Raw genomic sequence first — 16,923 nt, 5'->3', positions numbered from 1 at the left:
TACGCAATATTATCCCAATGGAGAGTCCGGTCAGTGAATACTCGGCGATATTAACGATACTCGAGCGTGCTGAGGATACTCACATTTACCAGGAGACTTGTGTTCCGAAGACTCAAACTAACCATGATACTCAAAGCGAAGACAATCTCTCTCTCTCTCTCTCTCTCTCTCTCTCTCTCTTTATACATATATATATATATATATATATATATATATATATATATATATATATATATATATATATATATATATATATATATATATATATATATATATATATATATATATCCAGAAAAACAGTCATTGAACGATTTATCATGGGGACAGCAACAAAACTCGTAAATGTTTTAATAGTTGAACTTAAAAGCACTTTTATACTTTTTGTGGGATAGATAAAACTGAGCTCGTCTACGTGTTGGCCAGAAAATGAATCCATCTATATGCATAAATTGTTTTTTTGTTGATATGATTTGTTTTAAATATTTTTACAGATAATCGGTATGGATATCCCCCCCCCTCATTTTTTTTATATTATTATTTTTTTTATGTTACCTTTACCAGCTTAGTTTCACATATCTTTACTACGTTTATTAATTAGAACTTACTGTACATATAAAAGTAAATTATTTTAATTGAGTGGTTATTTTGTTCATAATGGTTATTAACGTCTCGTTCTCATCAACAATTCACTTTGATGTGTAGTAATTTCCTCTTATATCAAGAACCTTTACAAACTCTATTCATATACCTCAAAGTACATTTAAAACAGAAAAAATTATCCCTTCAATAACAATTTCCGTTGTTTCATGTAATAGTAAAAATAAAAGTTAATTCCCATAAAACGCAAATAATATAGCCAGAGAAACGTATATATATATATATTTCTTTCTCGTACTCACACCCGACAACTCATTCCCTCCTTCAAAAAATTCAGAAAATAGTTTGGGCGTCGCATTTGGAGGGTGAATTAGGCCGGTGTCAGCGAGCAAATGAGATGGGATCCATTCGCTGGCAGCCATCGACCAATATCATAATATTCGTGTTCATTTCAGAGGCTGTATAATTTTTCTGACTATTAACTCCCGAATTTTTGATGATAGTGTGTGTGTCTCCTTGAATTCATATGTGCATCGACCGTGTAGATGTAATATGTGCTGTTCTTGTGTATAATGTAGGAGTGAGAGAGATGGATAATGTGTTCTTCAGGGAGTATGTAATGTTCTGTAATACGCAGTAATAACGGGTATATCCCTACGAGAGACTACCCAGCAGACCTTCGGCAGTTTCAGTGAGTGGCCAACTCGCAGAGCCCAGTTACATTGCCAGACGTCTGACGGTTGTCTCTCTCTCTCTCTCTCTCTCTCTCTCTCTCTCTCTCTCTCTCTCTCTCTCTCTCTCTCTCTCTCTCACTGACACGCACATACACAATATTTTGGAATCAACTATGGGAAATTAATGCGGTTTTGAGGTTCTGTGAAAAATTTGGTTCAGATGGATCAAAATAGAGGAAGGAAGTGCGCCTTAAATAGCGCCCTAATAACCCACACTCTGACAAAAGACGTATTTGTTGTTGACACACTGAATAAATCTATTAAAATATTGAAGACAACAGGAAACATAACACCACTTGACTCTCATATCTTCACTCGTCTGTTTTATTACATATACTGTATGTATAACTGTATCCAATAATGTAACACAGATATTTTTAAAGTTATCTTTGTACGGAATATTCTTCACAATAAAAATATCTAGAAATTAACTTTTCATGTAGTACGAGATTAATTTTGTCAGCCAATAGTGTAGACACTTTTGATATTTCAACAGGAAGGTTCTAAATGTAATATACTTTATATTGAATCGACGTTGTTGAGAAATAACTATATAGCTTGTTTGTTAAGTCCTAGTATCAAGAGAATGGGAAATTTTATCAGAACTTTGTGTGCGTGTGTTTATCAATCAATTTTTAAACTAAACAACGAGAACACAAACACAACATTGTGATTACAAACAAAGAATTATTCAGTAGTGACCTCTAGACGTCCTGTGAGCCTCCTGACGACAACCTCCTCTGAACTCTACTGCTCAGTGTTCACTCTTTCATTAAGTGGTCAGTATTGTGTCCAGTGAGAGGATGGTATGGAGTGTGGCTCTCAATGTTCGTTCTTAATCAACGGTAATCTAAGGCAGTGTAAATTTAACCTGTACTTTACTTCCCATCTTGATACACCTGTCAACCATGCACACACCTTCTAGCCACACACACACCAGTCAGTCTCGCGCATCTGTAAACCTCATACACCTGTCAGTCTCGCATACCTTTTAGCCACACACACCTGTCAGTCTTTCACACCTGTTAGCCACACACACCTGTTAGACTCATAAACCTGTTAGCCTCACACACACCTCTCATTCTTGCACACCTGTAAATCTCACACACACCTGTTAGTCTTGCACAACTGTTAGCCACATATACACCTGTTACCTTTGCACAACTTTCAATTTCACACCTTTCAGTCTCGCGCACACACACACACACCTGTCAACCTCATACATCTGTCAGTCCTACACACTAGTGCAGTGTTTTTCAAACTTTTTTTTACTGCGACCCACAGCCAGAACAACAATTTGAATTGCGACCCATTAACCTAAGTGTAATGATATGAAATGAGTAAATCAAAGACAAACACTGACATGAGAGGTAAAGAAAATCAGGAAATGCTCTCCTTGCAGTCGCTTCCTAGACTGTGGAGTGTACATTACAATAACCAAGCCTAAATTATGGTGCATTTATTTTTTTTTCTTATATATTTTCGCGACCCATTTTTATTTTGCGACCCAATTTATTTATTTCGCGACCCACTGAAAGGTCGGGACCCATAGTTTGCAAACCCCTGCACTAGTGAATCCTACACCTGCCAGTTCACCACCACACTCACATAGTCTGTCAGTCACCTACCCAACACATCTCCAAACCCACCTTACCTCACTTCCCAACCCACCACATTTTCCAACCCACCTCACCTCACTTCCCAACCCACCACATTTTCCAACCCACCACATTTTCAAACCCACCTCACCTCACTTCCCAACCCACCACATTTTCCAACCCACCACATTTTCCAACCCACCTCACCTTCCAATTCACCCCACCTATCAGCCCACCACGACTGTCAGCTCACCATTTCATCAGCCCCCAACATCTACCAGCCCACCATACCTCCTAGCCCACCACTCTTACCAACCCACCACCCAACCCCAGTCTAGTAATAATATCTCCAGAGAAAGTAAATTCATCAACTCTTATTAATGACGCTAAAATTAGATTGTGTAAGTATGCAACTTAATTGAATAGAATTGTAATGTCTGTTATTTATTCATCCAGGAATTTAATCGTGTGTGTTTGTTTGCGTGTGTTTGTGTGAGTGTGTGTGTGTGTGTTTGTGTGTACTTGCTTGCGTGTGTGTGCAATAAATTTTCTTCTCTTGTGTATGTTCGTGAACCAGTTTGCCCGTCTGAACACATTATTATTCCCCTGTGTGTGTGTGTTTGCTCGAATTCATGCCAGCTTATATCCGTGTACCTCAGCACATGTGTGTGTCTTTGGGCGAGACAGAATGTGTTTTTATACATATATATACAATTGTGTGCGCGCATGCTTGCCTGTGCTTGATTACAGTTTATACCTTTGTTTTATTTTGTACAGTGAAATTTCAGTGGATGTATACAGTATGTGTGTGTGTGTGTGTGTGTGTGTGTGTGTATACAAGAGTTATAGTAATAATAAATATAGGTTTATCTCATAATCAATATAGACTCTTGGCTCTTAGGTCACAGTACACGGGACAATATAATAGGAACATACACTACGTTAATCACATCTGGAACAAAGTTAGGAAGACGTAACGAAATATGTTACCCGGAGATAAGAATGAACCCGGCTGTTACAGTTCATTAAGTAGGTGAGTTATATAAGAGATTGTTAAGTTATTGTAGCAGTTAGTCTTGAATCTTAGCTTGGATAGCAGTTTTGTGTGATGTCAGTTAATTATAGCAACTGAGTTTGTCGTGAGTGGCGGGTGGTGACCGTGCTGGGGGAGAGGTGGACGCTACTGAACCTAAGTCACAGGTCTTCTGGTCATTGATCGAGTGTTTGTAATTGTACAGTTTGTAGTGTATTCTGGTAACCTGTGTAATCAACTTTAAACTCTACATACACGTATCTGAACTTATTCTCTTGTTTTAAGTGTTATCTCTTGTCACCCTGCAACCATATAGGAGCTTCATAATATAACTCTACATATTATATCATTTCTATAATATAAACAGATTATATCACATTAATCCTTAAACTTTTGACCATAATATACGATGAATATTGTTTTTAACCACCTCACTAGTTACGTTTAACATGATCACACCAATCAAGTGCTGAGTTAATGTAGAGACCTAATAACTAGTCGTGGTTAACAGTGGACAGAACATCCATAAAAATTTGTCGTGGTTAAAAGTCGCCAGATTATCTATAACCTGTCGTGGTAACTAGAAATTAAAGTTGTCATTACACAGGGTCAGTATGGGTGGACCCCAGTGGTTAAATAAACACAACTTCACACTTTTCAGGGTCTGGGAACATGTTTACTAATCTGGCTTCCTCTCTCAGGCTCACAAAAGCTAGCTGAATATTTATGAGGCTGCTTGTATATAGCTCCGAGCATGCATGTGTCTTAAGTAGATGCTTGTGTGCGTCTCCTCCGGATCTACAAGCATGTGTGTGTGTGTGTACATGAAGGATAGTATGAAAGCCTGTGGATACTGTGTGTGTGTGTGTGTGTGTGTGTGTTCACCCTTAATCTACGGCTGAAGTTTTAGTTCAGTTGGATGTTTAGGAGAAGGTGAAAGGGAGAGAGAGGGAGTTAGGGAGAGGAAAGGAGAGAAGGAGAGAGAAGGAGACAAAGAGAGACAGAAACAGGCTGATAGACAGAGAAGTACGAGAGAGACTTTATTAGAGGTAGAGTGAAAGTATGAAAGGCAAAGGCAAAAAATAAACAATGATATAAGGAAACAAATATCCAACCATATAAATTCACCGCTTGAAAAACAAAACAAAAATAAGCATTCGACATAACCTGAGTGTGAAGCCTCGGCACTACTTCTACTATTAGCTTCATACTTTCCGTCCATACTGCCACACTGTCACACTCCTTCCCGCACCGTTTTACTTTTGGCCTCTTGGCATATCCTCACTAAATGTTTACGGCATTCAGGCGGAAACTCTGTACCGTGAACATACTTAACTGAGACTCTGCCACTTACCCCCTTCTTCTCCTCCCCTACCATCTTCTCCTCCTCTCACCATCTCCTCCTCTCACCACCTCCCGCCCCCTCCCCTAAGTAAGCCTGGAAAGAGCCCCTCTCCAATCTCCACCCCCTTCCACACTGTCACCAAGTAGAAAAATACTAAAAGAATAAACTCTGGGATGAAACCAACCCACTCCCAGTTCCAAACTTTGACTAATAAAGGTCTCATAATTCACGCGGCTCTATATCATTCTGAGTGGCCGGGTGGCGGAGGGAGAGGAGCTGGGAGGGACGTTAGTGGGGTGGGGGGGGGGAAGAAGAAGGACGTGGGTGGTGGAGGAGGTGAGGAGAAGAGACGTGGAATAGTGGTGAGGAAGAAAGAAGTGGGTGGTGATGGTGGTGGGCAGGAGGAGGAAAGACGTGGGTGGTGATGGTGGTGAGGAAGAAAGGCGTGGGTGGTGATGGTGGTGAGGAAAGAGGGAAGAAAAATGGTAGTGGGGAGGAACGTACTGTAGATTTTGATGGGGGAGGAAGGTTGAGTTAGAGGGGGAATTGATTGTTGGTAGATAGAGAGAGAGACGTGGGTGTTGGTAAAGAGGAAGCAAAGAGGCAGTTGAGAATGAATGTGGTGGTAATGGAGAGGACACGAGAATACAGTGGAGAGGGAAGGAAGCGACAGTGAAAAGGGAAGGAAATTGCAGTGAAAAGGAAGGAAACGGCAGTGAAAAGGGAAGGAAACGGCAGTGAATAGGGAAGGAAACGGCAGTGAAAAGGGAAGGAAACGGCAGTGAATAGGGAAGGAAAGGGCAGTGAAAAAGGGAAGGACGTGTATATTAGTGAAGCAAATCAGTCATGGGATTAATGTATATAACAAGAAAGAGTCACAATAAAGGGGTAGAATACAGTGATGTTTGGCGTGAAAATAAACAAAGGTGAGAGGAGTGCGGGCAGCGGTAACAGGGAAGGGATGTTCAGTGATGCACAGAGAGAGAGAGTTCGCCGTTCCTTTGTTCCCCGTTCCATTAATCCGATTTCCCGCTGTATCGTGACCGTGTATGACACTGTATTTAAGCAGATTACCAATTTGTTTCACGAAAAATATATAGAATTTTACATACACGCGGAAATATAACATATAACGAAACCCACAACAAATGGTATTGTATGTTTTTTGTGATTATTCTATTCGAGTATTTGATAAGATGAAATTAGTATGTATGGGAAGATATTATAGAGTAATATCATCATTAACCATATATTCCCCCGTTCACTGTACGTTCCCTCACACACTTAACGTGATGTTTGCTGTGAGAGACGACAATTCATACAGATTCAGTCCATAATTTCCCGCTACCCGAGTGTTCCGCCTGCATTGAAAATACATTTGAATCGGGAAACGCCGTTTTCCAATGCGAGACATGAGCTTTCACACGGTAAAAATCCGATTACAAAGCTGCATTTTCAAAGTCAATGACCTTCCCCCTGCAGCCTGGCAGTGGGCGGGGATTGTATACACCAAAACAACAAACAAGTGATGGCAAACACGAGTAATGTGGTGGTGCGGACGGTCGGCCATCCCTGTCTAGCTAGCCTCTTTGTGTCCGCGGAGTGACGTGAGAGGAAATTGTTGTAGTAGATTGAAAACTTGTCGCTTGAGAATAAACCGCACAGGTCGGGAATACGTGTTCGATGAGGTATAGAAGAGGTTACTTCCGAGTAGGTAGCTTTTGGTATGTGTTGAAGCCAGGGTGGTTAGGTTAGGTTAGTTTAGTTTCTACAGGGAATAGGTTAGATCCAGCTTGTCTCAGTTGGTATACAGACTCAACTATTTAAACCTTTCTAAATTGGTCTCCTCGTGTTTATGTAGAGTTCACCTAGTACCTAATATATGTGAAGGTAGATAAGACAATAGACACAAGAAACTAGACTATAAACGCAATCTATAAACAGAATGTATCATAAAGGAAGTATCTGTAAAGGTTTCACTTAATCGTTCACAGATTCTAATCCCTTAAAAGCTTTGTTGGTCCTGTATAAAGATTATTTTCGTTCGGTTTATTTTTAGTGTCGCGTTTAATTATTCCATTGGTTAACACGCGCGTTACTGACTAGTACTCACCATACAGGTAAATACTCACTATAAAGGTAATACTCACTATAAAGGTAACACTCACCATACAGAGGCTAATACTCACCATGCAGAGGCTAATACTCACCATACGCAGACTAATTATTACCATACAGAGGCTAATACTCACCATACAGAAGTTAATACTCATCATATAGAGGCTAATACTCACCATACAGATTAATACTCACCATTCGCAGACTAATCATTACCATACAGAGGCTAATACTCACCTTACAGAAGTTAATACTCATCATACAGAGGCTAATACTCACCATATAGATTAATACTCACCATTCGCAGACTAATTATTACCATACAGAAGCTAATACTCACCATACAGAGGCTAATACTCACCATACAGAGGCTAATACTCACCATACAGAGGCTAATACTCACCATACAGACTAACTAATTGTATATACTAAGTCACCATACACTATGTCATTATCTCTCACCTTGTATTCTGTTAATGGTATTCATTAATTATCATACACACTTTTGTATTGCCTCACAACACTTAAGAATTTATATGTAATTAACGTCTCGGAAAATAGATCACCACAGCCAACACTGAAAGCAGGAAAATAAATTAAATAAACTCAAGAATATATTAGTCAGATTTTTTTTTCGTTTTTGTGTTACCAGACATTTTTTTTTTGTTGGTGGAAGAATTGTTTTGCTTGTTTTGGGTTAAATTGTTTGGGTTATGTGAAGATTAGGCACTCCAGCTTATTTCATGTGAGGATTAGGCACCCTTGCTTATTTCACGTGAAGATTAGCCACGCCAGCCTATTTCAGGTGAGAATTGGGCACTCCAGCTTATTTCACGTGAAGATTAGGCATCCCAGTTAATTTCGTGGTAATTAAGCACCCTAACCTAACCTAACCTAACCTTGTCTTCACGTGATCAGTTAACTCTCTTCTGTAGTTCTCAGTAGGTCAGAGGCTATCGTGTTATATCGTCTATACTGTAAGGCTAACGTGTTATATCGTCTATACTGTAAAGCTAACGTGTTATATCGTCTATACTGTAAGGCTAACGTGTTATATCGTCTATACTGTAAAGCTAACGTGTTATATCGTCTATACTGTAAGGCTAACGTGTTATATCGTCTATACTGTAAAGCTAACGTGTTATATCGTCTATACTGTAAAGCTAACGTTTTATATCGTCTATAATGTAAGGCTATCGTGTTATATCATCTATAATGTAAGGCTATCGTGTTATATCATCTATAATGTAAGGCTATCGTGTTATATCATCTATAATGTAAGGCTATCATGTTATATCATCTATAATGTAAGGCTATCGTGTTATATCGTTTATTATATGAGGTTTTAGATTTCATGTATAGAAACACAACTATTTAATAAAGGACTTTAGAGCGTCCAATAGTAAGAGTTAATATTGCTTAGCTTTAGTGTCTCTCTCTCTCTCTCCCCTTTCTTTTCTTCTTCATTTCTTTCTTCACAGTCTATATTCTTTACCATTATCTACCCTCTTCCTATTTTTTCTTTTTCCTCTTCCCCTTTCTTCTTCCAATTTTTCCTCTCCTCTCATCCCCTCGTATTCCTGTTCTTCCTCCTTTATCCTCTTCACCTTCCTACCTTTTTTATTTTATTTTTCTCCATTTTCTTCGTCTTTAGTCATGTTGTGTTTTTTTTTCCTAGTTAGGGTGTGACTTAAACTGAAGGAATATTCTAAGTCGACTCAGGTAATCAGTGGTTGGCAGAGGGAGAGTGACAAGACTGCCCTGACGTGTGACTCTTTTTAACACTGCGCTACAACTGACTAACACTGCGCTACATCTCGCTCTTGTAGTAGGTCACTTCACTTGCCCAATGGTTTACTTAGTTCAAGAGCTGGTCTTGTCCTCGAGGGTCTCAGGAGCTGGTCTTGTCCTCGACGTCTCAGATGCTGGTCTTGTCCTCGACGTCTCAGGAGCTGGTCTTGTCCTCGACGTCTCAGATGCTGGTCTTGTCCTCGACGTCTCAGATGCTGGTCTTGTCCTCGACGTCTCAGGAGCTGGTCTTGTCCTCGACGTCTCAGATGCTGGTCTTGTCCTCGACGTCTCAGGAGCTGGTCTTGTCCTCGACGTCTCAAAAGCTAACGTCTTGAAAGCAAGGCATATTTCACATAGGAATTTTCCATGTTAATCAATAGTCAGGCACACTTCATCGTAAGAGGGAGGGGGCGAGAGGTGAAAGACACATTCTCATGTCTCTTACGGCGGTGGTTCCTGTTTAGTTATTCTTAGGTGATGGTGATGGGTGTTTGAACCTCATGACACGGTGCTGTGGAGTGTGATATTGAAATTCACCCAACCTTAGTATAACCTGCCTTAATATGTTATGAATGATAGATTAGATAAGTTTTCTGTCTGTCTCTCACTCTCTCTCTCTCTCTCTCTCTCTAGCTCACTATCTCTCTGTCTTATCTCTCTCCTCCAGCTACCTTACTACCATCGCACTCCCATCCTCCACCACCACCACTACCTTCCATCCCCTTCTCGACCTTCACCCAGGAACAAATTTACGTGGGCGACGCTGACAAGGATTTCTCAATGACAGTTTCCATTATTTCTGGTAGTTGGGATCCGGGTGAGGGGCCAGGGGATGGGAGGACGAGAAGGGATCACTGGCCTCCACAAATGGGTGCTGTCTGTGTGTTATATATACAGTACTAACCGCAGCCAGACTCACTATATTTTGATTATCGACGAAGATTAAGGTTCTTGAGCTTAAGGTTAATGGATGAGCTTACTTGAAGATTAGACACCTCAGTTTATTTCACCTGGATGATTAAATACCCTAATGCTTACCTGACCTAACCTAACCTAACCTAACCTAACCTAACCTAACCTAACCTAACCTAACCTAACCTAACCCCCCCAGGTAACGTTATAGGGTGTTTAATCAATAAGTGAGATAAGTTTAGATTTGGTTACATTAGCTTAATTTTGGTTTGGTTAGGTTAAGTTAACTGTATTTAAATTCGATTGTTAGCAGGTATCGTTTTAAGAGGTGGGTGGGGAGGTCCTAGTTCCCCGCTCCCCTCCCTCTCCCCCTCCCCCTCTCCCCCTCCCCCTCCCCTCTCCCCCTCCCCCCCCCCCTGTTTACAACGCCACGAGAGCACAGCGTCAATGAATTACTCTTAAGTTATTGTTTTATAAGGGAAATCAAAATTGTCATTACGTAAACAGATACTTAAATAAACGATCATAGAACACACCAAGACAGAGTTATGAAGTAAATAAGATACTCATAACTATACCTCTTGAAATATGTTGTACAGTACGTTAATCAAGTATTCCCAACCTGAGGAACCAGTGGAGACACCTGCAAGTGTCCATTAACTTTCTTGGGTTTATCCTTAGTCAATTTAACTCGTTGTTTCCTATTGTTTGTATATCTACTTTTCTAAATACATTATAAATTTGTATTTGTGTATTTACATTGTGTACCTGCACTGTCTCTGTACATTGTATATGATTATTGTCTGTAAATACCGAACAAATGTGAACTAGTATAAGGATTTTATATATCAATCCATCTATCTATTTATCCGTCCATCCGTCCGTCCGTCTGTCTGTCTGTCTGTCTGTCTGTCTGTCTGTCTGTCTGTCTGTCTGTCTGTCTGTCTGTCTAATCTACAGTATCTAATCCATCCTATCCACCCGTTTAGACATTTTCAGTAACTAATATTTGTATCCCAGCTATTACAATTTAAATTATCCTTACACGTTTTATTTTCATTTAATATTTGTTAAAATTAAAAGAAAGGTAAGATGGTGGTGGTGGTAGGGTGGGTTAGGTTAGGTTAGGTTAAATTGAGTGAGAGGGCTACATTACCTGAGCTTTGGTTAATTTAAGTTAGGGTGTGTTAAATTACCTGAGCTTAGGTTAAATTATGTTAGGACGTTAGATCAACTGAGTTCAAGTTCAATATTAAGGTTGGGTTAAATTACCTTAGCTTAGATTTGGTGGTTAAATGATGAACAAAAGAGCCAGGTCTATTTCTATACAAGACATATAATGTACGTGTTATAGTGAGACGTATCTATAGTGTAAGACATATATATAGCCGTCATATTAACATAACACATCTGGCAATAACATTCCTAACATTCACAGTATAAACTCCTAAACCTTGACCTGCCAGAGAAACAAATGAAGGACTGTAGTATTAACTTATGAGGGACTGGAATCCTCTCACCTATACATATATGTAGAGAGGATCGAGGAGGATGGATGAATTAACAATACCTTGATTGTTTCCCCGTGACAGGTAAAGGTCAGAGATCACCTTCAAATTAGCTTTCATTACGCTCGTCTCTCGCTCTCACCTGGTTTGTATACTTTCGTCGAGGAGTTTGCCCAGTGCTTGCTCTCTCGTCTCACCAAAGGAGTTTAAGCATTGATACGATTTTTATTTTATTTTTTTTTAGAGTAATTAAGAGCTGTTTTATTTCCCTTTCAACACCTAAATTTGTATAAAAAAGTGTATATTTTTTTTTTAGATTTGTTACAAGTTATTGATTGATGGAGATGAAAATTGCGCCTCTGTGTGTATGTGTGTGTGCGTGCGTTTATGATCGATGTCTGCGTGTGCATCATATACAAGAACGTAAACTATATTTGTGAAAGGATGAAAACATGCTTGCAAGTATCTCTCTCTCTCTCTCTCTCTCTCTCTCTCTCAAAGATTGCATGAGTGCTTCCATTTATCGGTGAAGAAAGGAGAAGTCTCGACCGTAACAAAACTCTTACCCAACATACGCGGACATCATCCTCTCTCACTTTCCTGCCACTCAATCAAACCATTTTTAGTATCCCCAGACGTCTTACCTGAGGGATCTTCTGTGTTGGGTCTGCCAGTGGTGTTTGCCTTGCCGGGTGAAGCAACACACCTGAGAGAGAGAGAGAGAGAGAGAGAGAGAGAGAGAGAGAGAGAGAGAGAGAGAGAGAAGAGGGAGGGAATGAGTAAAAGGCAGAGAGAGGGAAGACGACGGAGGGAGTAAGAGAGAAAGAAACAGGAGAGAGAGAGAGAGAGGGGAGGAAGAAATTAAAGAGAGAGCAAATGGAGAGGGAAGGAGACAGAAAAAAAGACAGGAGGGAGGAAAAGCGTGAGATTTAAGAGGAGAGGAAAGGAATAAACGAGAGAGAGAGAGAGAGAGAGAGAGAGAGAGAGAGAGAGCGAGAGAGAGGAGGGAAGATAGAGGAAAGGGAGGGTTAGAAAGTATAGGGAATGAGAGATAGAAACAAAGGAAGAGGAGAAGAGAAAATACGAGAATGAGAGAGAGAGAGAGAGAGAGAGAGAGAGAGAGAGAGAGAGAGAGAGAGATGCTGTATTCCTATATAACAATGTATCTCCTAAGTTGGATGCTTCTAAATGTGCGTAAACCAAAGCAGACCGGCGGCGTCTTTGTTTCAAGAGGTTTTATTACAACTCCTTATTTCACTCTAAATGTAACTTAATAAGGAGGTGTAAGAATGATATTATGGACATCATTAAGAAATTCACTTCCCAATCAGGCTTACCAACCCTTCCGATACATACACAACTGCTTCTAATTTCTCTCTCTCTCTCTCTCTCTCTCTCTCTCTCTCTGTATATCTATCTGTCTCTCTGTATCTCTCTTTCTCTCTCTCACGGCTGCTGCAGACCCTTAAATCTCTCTTGAGCCACTATCATATATTGACGCCTTATAAATCTGTAAAGTAACTGCAGCATTTCTGATATTAAATTCTGTACATCCAATATTCATCCTTGGAGCGGTAATAGATCATAGCTTGGTATTCTATCAGGCTGGCAGTCTCGACAAGGTTTCGTGGTAGGAATCATGGAGAATCAACACTGTGGCAGACTGAGTGTGTGATATTATGGTGTTCAAGTCAGTCTTTTTCCCCCTGTTTCATTGTATATTTAGTTGATATTGTAAACTGAAGTAGGTTTTTGTTATTACATTATACTAATATTTTTTTTTTAATTAATACAAACTACTTTATATTGTTTAAAAAAATTAGTGTTAAGAAAATGGTGCCGAAAAGTTCAGTAATAGAAGCAAATGGTATAAATTATTCCTAAATGTTTCTTAGTGTTGTGTTAAGTTCGATACAAAACGTTTCACTCTATTCTGTATGATAACATTACAGAACTTATACATGTAACATTTTTAAAATACGTACAGATCAAATATTGTAAAGTTAATGGGCCATTTAAAGTTAGTTAAGGTAAATCTATTACTTATGAATTTAATAAAAGTAAAACGCACAAGAGGTTTAATTTGAGTCAGAAGCCGACGTCAAGAACAAGAGCAACAGCTTGTGGGAAGAGGGAGGAAGACCAGTTGGGTATAGGTCAAGTTAGCTCCCAGTTTAACAGGCTCGAACATGACCTGGCTCAACTACCTAGACTCAACCTAAATTTTACCTAACCTAACTTATTGTAACGAAATTTAACCAAACCTAACCTGATCTAAACTAAATTGACCTTTACCTAACTTGTCCTGACCCTAAGCCAACCTGACTTGACCTAACTTAACCTAACCTAACCTAACCTGATCAATAGGATTCGAGTCGTGTTCTCTTGGTCACCATTCCTAATTGATCCCGACATAGATAACCAATAGGAGTAGAGCCAAGTATTAGTGTTAAGTCACCCCAGTGCTAGTGGTAAGTCACCCCAGTGCTAGTGGTAAGTCACTCACTGGTGCCGGCAATAAGTCACCTCTGCAGTGCCACTTATCACCACCACAACTCAGACATCTTTAAGGGAGTTTTTACCTTCCCTTAACTATTATTGGTGTCACGGAATATAACACTTGACGAACCTAAAATAAGCAACAAATTGATAATACGCTCATGGCTGTGTTTAACCAGTCACTGAGTTACAATATTCTACAAGTACAAGTTTTTGCATCTGTAGTGTCTTATTAAACCAACTTTGTCAGAAACACGACCCAACAGAACGATTATACTCTTTCCTGTTGTCTAATTTTGGAGTAATTTTAATGCTATTTTATATTTGAATGATATACTGTGTTACGAGTTGGGGATTTATAATATAGTTAAAACGTCTACCCAGATCCCAACAGGTAACAAAAACAAAAAAACAAAGACAATCGGACTATAAAAGGGTAGACAAAGGATGCGAGTTTTCGTTGTGTATAATAAAGTACCATAAATTCCTTAACAAAATATTCAGCTTATAAATTACCCTTAACCAAACTTAACCTAAACATTAACAGTATATACATATTAATACAACATAAACAATTTTGAAGCAAGTGGACGTGGGGGAGGCAATACAAAATACAAGTACTTAAGTGAGGAGCTGAGATGGCTGACGAGTAAGGCTGAGTATTGTAGAAGACGGTAGGTAGTCACTGTCCGCAGGTTTAGAGGATAGATGATCCTGTGGTCACTTCCCAGAGCCAAGTCCTCTCTCCTCGAATTGGAGCTCACAAAGAAGACTTGGAGGAAGTGACGCAACAACCAGGATATGTGGAAGGAAACCCCGGTGTAACTAAGACGAGTCATACTCGTGTCTCGTCCCTAGATGGCGTTACTGTGGTGCTGGGTAGGTAGATCAGACAACAGATGGTGGTTCGTAGGTGGAGGGTTCGTAACAACCGTAACATATTCCTCAAACTTTATTTTTATTTTTAATATTTATTTTTTTTTACTGATAACTATATATGGGAAGATTAGTTGATGGAGTTTGTTCTGATGTCTTATAAAATATATAAGGTGGTTTACTTCTTCATATTAGTACAGTATTTATGCCCTACTATGGCTATTGAGGAGACATGGTTATCCTTGTATGTCTGTTCTAACTATTAATTATCATCATCATCATCATCATCATCGTCATCATCATCATCATCATCATCATCATCATCATCATTGATTTTTCACTAAAATTGTCATACAGGTTTACAAATGAATAAAATTAACTATGCAGGTATACAGTACAGCATGAATATAGACAATGTAGGTATACGGTGCCTGTAGCCAGTGGGAGTATAGGTAACGAGAGATAACGAACTAATCCCTGTAAAACATATCGTTAATCTTCTGATACATATAACAAATTTTACCGTAACTTTTAGGTCACTTCCTTAACTGCATGTAATAGATAAAGTGGTGCGTTGTATTACGTGTGTTCAGAATGTTGTTACTTCTTTATTTTTTCGTATAATTTCACTGCTTATTAACTTACAAGCCTTAAGGGCGGTTGGTCTGTTCTTTGTTACTTTATTAATAGTACTGTGTGTGTGTGTGTGTGTGTGTGTGTGTGTGTGTGTGTGTGTGTGATTCTTATAGTTTTGTGTCCGTCTGATGTTAAGTAAATAGTACTGACTTGACATACATATATTTTTCCTTCGTTACTATTTTTTTTCTCATCCATTAAGTGATTTATTTCCTTCGCTTACTTCCTTCCTTCCTTCCTTCCTTTCTTCCTTCTTTCCTTCCTTCCTTCCTTCCTTCCTTCGCTTCCTTCCTTCGCTTCCTTCCTTCCTTCCTTCCTTCCTTCTCTCAAGTTCCGGCCTTTGTAGTTGTTCTTATTAATTCCTTAATATCTAACACATTATTTGATTTTTTCCTGTTTGCCATTTATCATTATCTGCTTTTGGAGTTAATGATGTGTTTATCGGCTGTTAATTATTGGTTGTCATTGTATACTGAGACAGACAGACACAGTGAGACAGGTAACAGAAAATTGACAGAAGTAAATAGATCGACAGACGACAAGATTGACAAATATTCAGACTAATAGAGGTTGATAGATAGATATAATGACAGTTTATTGATTTAGATAGATTGATGAATAGATATGTGAGAGAGAGAGAGAGAGAGAGAGAGAGCACCATATCCCCTCCCCCCCTCGCTCGCTTGGCTTCAGGTGATCACTCATAAACTATATCATCCTCTTGACCCAAACAACTTATTTATATCCTGATGCTAAAATATCTCTGGGCTTCACTTATTCCTCCTTTACTGGTACGGTTTTGTGAGGGTGAGTCGTGACACATGATGCAACTGTAACTGGATATAAAGTACAGTGTGTTGTATCTATGCTGTACTGTCAGGGCCCAAGCGACCACTTTTACTTGACACACAACATACAGACTACAAGTATTACAGGTTTAGGTTGATACAGGTAATGTAATTCATACGAGGTGGCCGTATTATGAAGATGGTGCCTTGATTTAGATATGATGAGAATATATAAATGTTACCTTAACCTCATCATACATAGTACTCATCATAGAGTATTGGTGATGATCGTAGTTATATAGTAATGAGCATATTCTTTGATCTGTTTTAGGACAGTTTACCATCGCTAATGACTTGTTGCAATCGATTCGTCTTGACCCTTCCCCTAGTGACTAAAGTTTCTCGGTAAATAAACTCGTGTGTTCAGCTCCACTCTGGTGCCGGTTTATATATTTTTTATGCTCATTCTTTCAGACACTTCAAAAGGC

This window comes from Homarus americanus, unplaced genomic scaffold, assembly GCF_018991925.1.
Source record: "Homarus americanus isolate GMGI-L3 unplaced genomic scaffold, GMGI_Hamer_2.0 scaffold17856, whole genome shotgun sequence".
NCBI lineage: Eukaryota > Metazoa > Arthropoda > Malacostraca > Decapoda > Nephropidae > Homarus > Homarus americanus.
Note: the sequence above shows the minus strand (reverse complement) of the source record.